We start from the raw sequence: 6,815 nt of genomic DNA, 5'->3' as shown, positions 1-6,815 counted from the left end.
TCTCCTGTGTGTCTTGCATTGCAGGTGGATTCTTTACCCACTGAGCTACTGTGGAAGCCCTCTAAACTAAGACTTGAGCTAAATTTAATGAATATTTAGAATGTTCCTAAGTTGAAAAAAAAAAGCAAAATATTTTTAGTTAGGAGGAAAAAGTGGAAGAGAGGACACAGAGGTAGATATATGCATGACATGGCCAATAGACTAGGAAGTGTCCATCTGCTAAAGGCCGGCATCTCTCCATGAGTCCTCCCAACCTTCAAGGCAGGGCCAGCCCCATGGTGCAGTGACATGTCCAGTGTATGTCATTTCTATGTATTAAAACTCTGCTGTTAGTCTTGAAATTCCTTATACTCCTTGAATAGAGGGCCCCGTGTTTTTATGTTGGCTCAGGATTCACAAATTATATAGCTAGGCCTGCTTCAGAGCTCGATCAAGTGTGTCTTTTGTCCATCGTACATGTTCTCGCCCAGGTGAGTACCTCTAAATTCTTACATTGTGGTTAATCCACACTTGATTAGTCTCTTATGGGCACATAAATTTTAGCATTGACCTCTGAAACTTGGATGTGAGTCTCTTTCCAACAACTAAAAAGACTGGTGCTAATCACACAGCAGACAAGTAGTACATGATTGATGTTGAATGGATCTATGCCTCCATCATGAGCCACTGACATGAACAGTTTCACATTTGCTTGTAATGAAACCATGTCTTTGAGTTAACTTTTAAAAAAGGAGGTTCAGGGGACAAGAAGCACATTTGGCAAAGCAATTCAAGAATGAGAACCAGAAAAGTGAATAAATCTGGTGTGAATGTAGACATCAGAGCATCTAATAATGACAGTCTGCAGTGCCTCCTAACAACAGCTAACATTGTTTAGCTTTGTTTAACATCATTATGTGCCAGGGACTGTTTTAAAATATTTTGTATATAAGAACTCATTTAATATTTACAACAACCCTATGAAGTAGATACTATTATTGGTATTTTGCAAATGAAATTGAAGAACAGAGAAATTAAGTAAGTTGCCCAAGATTACAGTGCTATGAAATAACAGAACCAAGATTTGAACTCAAGCTGTCTGGAACTCAAAAGCCCCACCTTCAACCCTTCTCCTCTTATACTTGACTGACCCATCTGAGAAAGGAGTCTCCCATCTGGCCTTGCATCATTGCTATTAAGTACTATGTGTGTGATAGTTATTATTAGTCTCCCTATAAAAATATATGTGATTTGTGGATCAGGAAGATACCCTGGAGAAGGAAATGGTAACCCACTCCAGTATTCTTACCTGGAGAATCCCATGGACAGAGAAGCCTGGGAGGCTACAGTCCACGGGGCCGCAAGAGTTGGACATGACTTAGCAACTAAACCACCACCACTGATCCGTGAATCACATATATGTGATTCATATATGTGGGGAGTAGCATCTGTGTAATTCTGAACTTGCATTCAACTTAGGGCCTTCTTTGTTCCTAGGTCTTTTTTCCTCCTTTTTCTGTCCATGAAATAGATGTAATGAATCAGCAGTTGGAAGCAGGAAATGCTCTAAACTATGATTTCTTCTGAGGAGAAAATTCAAAATCTTCATTAAATTCTCAGAAATGACCTGTGACCCCCAACATGTTAAAGTCACTGCCCAGGGCCTTATGCTACTTTTCAGATGTTAATTCATAAACTTTGATTATCATACTTTGTTTATCCTTGTAGTGCTATAGAAGCCAAACAGAAATTACAGAGGTCTCTGTTTGAAGGATGTTTAATACAATTGTTGATATTTTCATTCTGTATGATACACATAAATATTTATTGAGTTTTAAAATATATTCAAACTTGCTTCCAAGTTCAAGGTCCAAGTAGTGCTTGAATTCAGCTCTTATAATTTGTCTTTCTAGTATAGTGATGGCCAGGGTGTTATCCTTATTTGCATAGCACTTTGAACTTATCAAAATGTTTTCCCATGTAATAAGCTAAGATTACTGTGATATGTCCTATAGCTTCCAAAGGTGCCTATACTTAGAAACTTCATTCCAAAGAAGGAGAATAAGGCAGAATGTGGTGGTGTAGGAAGAAGAAAATTAGTGATGATACTCAGTTAGTTGAAAGGCTTTCTTCCCTGACATCTGCAGCCTTGGATTGGGGTTGGGAGTGGGCAGTGATAAGGTCCATCTGTAGCTCTTCCCTGACCCATCTCAGGGGAGAGAAAATGGGAGCTGAAGAAGATAAAGAGAAGCAAGGAGCTTGCTTATTTCAATTATATCCAGGGTTGGACCCTGGGACTTTTTTCCCTTCCAGTTTTATTGTGATATAATTGACATACAGCACTATGTAAGTTTAAGGTGTATAGCACAATGATTTAACATACTGTGGAATGATTTTCTCAATGAGTTTAGTGATTAGCCACCATCTCATATAGATGCCAAATTAAAGAAATAGAAAAAAAATTGCATAATGAGAACTCTTGGGATTTACTCTGTTAACTACTTTCATATGTGATGTACTGCAGGGTTAATTATATTGATCACGTTGTTCATTGTATCTCTGCATGCATGCGTGCTCAGTGGCTTCAGTCGTGTCTGACTTTTTGCAACCCAGTGGACCATAGCCCACCAGGCTCCTCTGTCCATGGGTTTTCCCAACAAGAATACTGGAGTGGGTTACCATGCCCTCCTCCGGGGGATCATCCCAACCCAGGGATCCAACCCACATCTCCTGCATCTCCTGCATTGCAGATGAATTCTTTACCTCTGAGCCACTGGGGAAGCCATTATATCTCCAGTACTTATTTATATTATAAATGAGAATTTCTTTTTGACTACCTTCATCCAACTCCTTTACTCCTCACCTCTGGTAACCACAATCTGATCTTTTTATATAAGTTTATTTGTGTGATTTTTTTTGTATTTGAAATATAATCATTCCTATAACATTGTTACTTCCTGAGGTTATGCGACATAGTAATTTTTTCTATACATTTCAAAATGATCATAAGTCTAGTTATGATCTGTCACCACACAATGTGACAAATTACTTTTTGAGCATATTCTCCACTCTGTATATTCCATACTTACAACTCATTTATCTTGCAACTAAAGCTTGTACCTCTTTAATCTCTTTCATTTATTTCCTCCCTCCCCCCGTCTCCCTCCTCTGTTAACTACTTATTCTCTGAATCTATAAGCCTCTTTCTGTTTTGTTACATTTGTTCATTTGCTTTGGGGGTTTTTTTTTTAGATTCCATGTATGCGTGAAATCATATGGTATTTGTCTTTCTCTGTCAGACTTATTTCACTAAAGATGATATTCTCTGGGTCTATCTATATTGTTACAAATGGCAAGATGTCATTCTTTTTAAGGTTGGATAATATTCTACTGTGTGTGTGTGTGTGTGTATACCATGTCTTTATCCATTCATCTGTTGATGGGCCCTTGGGTTGTTTCTATATCTTGGCTGTTGTAAACAACACTGCAATGGAAATAGAGGTATGTACCTGTTTTCTAACTAGTGTTTTAATTTTCTTTGGATAAATACCAAGGCGTGGAATTGCTGAATCATATGATAGTTCTCCTCTTAATTTTGTTAAGGAATTCCCACAGTTTTCCACAATGGCTGCTTCAGTTTATGTTTTCACCAACGTAAGAGGGTTCCCTTTTCTCTATATTCCTGTGACTTTTAAAAGAGAGTCATAATTTCTCCCCTTAATATTGACCTTAAAGTATTGAGGAGTTAAGGTCGACTTAATTGTCCAATAACTTTCGATTTGGCCTCTTAAGAAACAGTAGTGTCTCCTGAAACAGCAGCTGGGGAGTCATTGTTGAGGGTATGTGTAGGATTCAGGAACCCGGTTCCGTGCGCCTTGTCTGCCAACCAGGTGAACCGGGCAAGTTTGTTCTTTTCTGTAGGCTTTAGTTTCTTCATTACCAAACTTACGGGCTGGAACTAATGATCTCCCATTCACCTTTTGTTTATTTGCTTCTTGACCATGTGGCTTGTGGGAGTTTAGTTCCCTGACTTGGGACTGTGTAGTTCCCAGACTAGGAGTTGAACTCGGACTCTCCACAGTGACAGCACGGAGTTCTTACTACTGGACCACTTGGGAATTCCCTAAGCTACTGTTTACCATGAACCTTGTTGAGTATGTTTGGTATGACCTGGAGTTACCTAATTTTTTTGGCACATGCACAAATTTATTTTTATAAAGTTGGGGTCCTAATGCATATACTGTATTATACTCTGAGTTCTGCAAATAAGGAGTTAGCTAATTTGCAAAGTTTAAGGGCAGAGTTCCCAAGACTGTCCTCACTTCTGACATCAACTGCAAATTTGAGGGGTTTCCCAAAACTACCCTCAGTTTCAATAATTCACTAGGTCTCAGAGAACTCACAGAAAGCTATTGTATTTGTGGTTGTAGTTGATTACATGGAAAGGACACAGATTAAAATCAGCCAAAGAAAGAGATACATTAGGGCAGTTGGGGAGGGTCCCAAACTTCCAGTTTCCATTGTTCTCAGGACACATTACCCTCCTGGCATAGATGTATAGCAATATGAATAAAGTATTGATACTCAAGAAAGCTTACATAAGCCTGGTGTTCAGAGTGTTTATTGAAGCTCCATTATATAATAGACGTGATTCATTGATTGCCCACGTTGTTTGAACTTTGTCTGCAGCTTGACCCAAATTCCCCCACACTAAATCACATGGTCTTTCTGCCTTGGTTAGTTCTCACCATAGAGCTGTTGGAGGGAGCATCTCCCACTCGAGACAAAGACACTATTATCACGTCTAACACAGATTATCTCCTAGAAGCCTAGGGCAAAAGCCAGGCCTCTCTTTGGGCAAGGAAAAATTCTTTAGTATTCAAGAATCCTAGATTTATTGTTTATTGATACCCCACACACAGTTTGGTACATTTTTAAGCAAATATACATTGACTGCTTCATTATTTCTCAAGGTACCTAAGAGTAACCAGCATATGCCAGGCACTGCTCTAGGGCCAGACAGAGTGCAGGGAATAAACACATCTTGGTCTCCCCAGAAGTTATGTTCTCATGTAATAACCAAAGCCAAATAAATACACTGTCAGGTAGCAATACGGGAATAAGGAGTGCTGGGAGGGATGGCTTCTATTTTATTTAATACAGAACAATCAAGAAAGGCATCTTAGAAAAATCCATTCTGGCGTGACACCCAAGTGAGGTGAAGCTCTGAGCTAGGTTGCTGATGGAAGGAAGGCACTCAATCCAGTGAGAACAAGCATTTGCAGAGGACCTGGGGTGGCGCTGCTCTTCCTGGTGTGTGTGGCAAACAATTATGTCTATGTGTGGGGTAGAGGGAAGAAATGGGGTTGAGACAAGAGCTGGTAGCTGCAGGTGAGAAGTGAAAAAAGAAAAAGGATAAAGCTCCAGCGACAGCCAAACCTTTCCAGCATTTTAAGAAAGTTTTACCCTGAATGTGTAGGAAGCCAATAAAGAGCTTGGAGCAGAAAAGTGACAAAGTGATTTGCATTTAAAAGGCCCATTCTGCCTGCTGCACTAAAACTATTCTGTAGGAGGGGGAAGTAGGGATCACACACTCATTAGAGTCTATTGAGAGCATCATGATGAGATGCGATGGTAGTTGGAGCGTGGTAGTAGCCATGGAGGTGGTGAGGAGTGGCTGGAGGCTGGGTGCATTTTGAAGTTAAGAGTTGGCAGGATTTGCTGATGGACTGGAAGGATGTGGGGAATGAAAGAGGAATCAAGGAACAGGCCGTGGAGCTGGTCTGGTGGGGGCAGATTTAGGGATTGGGCTGCCTGGTAGATATCAGGGAAATATCAGGTCAGCTATTGGTGTCATTAGCCTGGGAGTCAGTGGAGAGGTCCATGCTCGATATTTATGAGATTGTACCATCGAGGGAGTGGCAAGCTAAGAGACTGGATGAGGTCATCTTGGATGGGATTGTGGATAGAGAAATCTGAGAACTTTGAACTCGAGGGTGCCTGGAAGGGTCAAGGCAAGCAGTGAGGAGGAGCAGCAGGTGACCCGGAGGAGTGTGCATTGAGGATGAATCAGGAAAGGCTGATACCTGGGAATCAGTGAAGAAAGTGTGTTTAGGAAGGAAGAAGTGTTCAGACATACACACAAAACTGTTTGCATGCAAATGTTAAAGGCCATGGGGTTAGGTTAGTCTTCAGAAATCACGCCACTCATCACATGACCACACAGTTCCACTCTCTGATCCAATCCAAAAGACTCTAATTTAAATTCTCAGCTGGATTCCCATAACTGCACCTTTACATTTCTCCACCTTTAATGACCATAATAGAGGCCAGATACCTAGCTGTGAAAATTCCTTTTTTAGTAGTAACATCTGGTTATGCGGCTGCTTCTACTGGCTGCCGTTGAAGCCATAGGTGTTGAGCTAAACATTTGGCCTATTTGGATGGTAATTATATGCTGACTGAATTACATCTTTCTTGCTATTTGTTATGTATTGTTTTATAATGTCATTTTAGTGCTTTTAAAATCTTGATCTTTTATCATTCTGTTAATTCAGCTTACTAGGTTTAGGGGGAAATGCAGATTGGGTTCCAACTTACTATTACATATATATAGAGAGAGAGAGAGAAAGAGAGAGAGAGGAGAAGGCAATGGCACCCCACTCCAGTACTGTTGCCCGGAAAATCCCATGGACAGAGGAGCCTGGTAGGCTGCAATCCGTGGGGTCGCTAAGAGTCAGACACCACTGAAGTGACTTAGCAGTAGCAGCATATATATATAGAGGGGGGGGGTATATATGGGGTTGCAAAGAGTCAGAAACAATTGAGTGACTAAG

Source organism: Bison bison, unplaced genomic scaffold, assembly GCF_000754665.1.
Source record: "Bison bison bison isolate TAMUID 2011002044 unplaced genomic scaffold, Bison_UMD1.0 scf7180017864291, whole genome shotgun sequence".
NCBI lineage: Eukaryota > Metazoa > Chordata > Mammalia > Artiodactyla > Bovidae > Bison > Bison bison.
The sequence above is the reverse complement of the archived record's forward strand: the minus strand, read 5'-3'. Positions refer to the sequence as shown.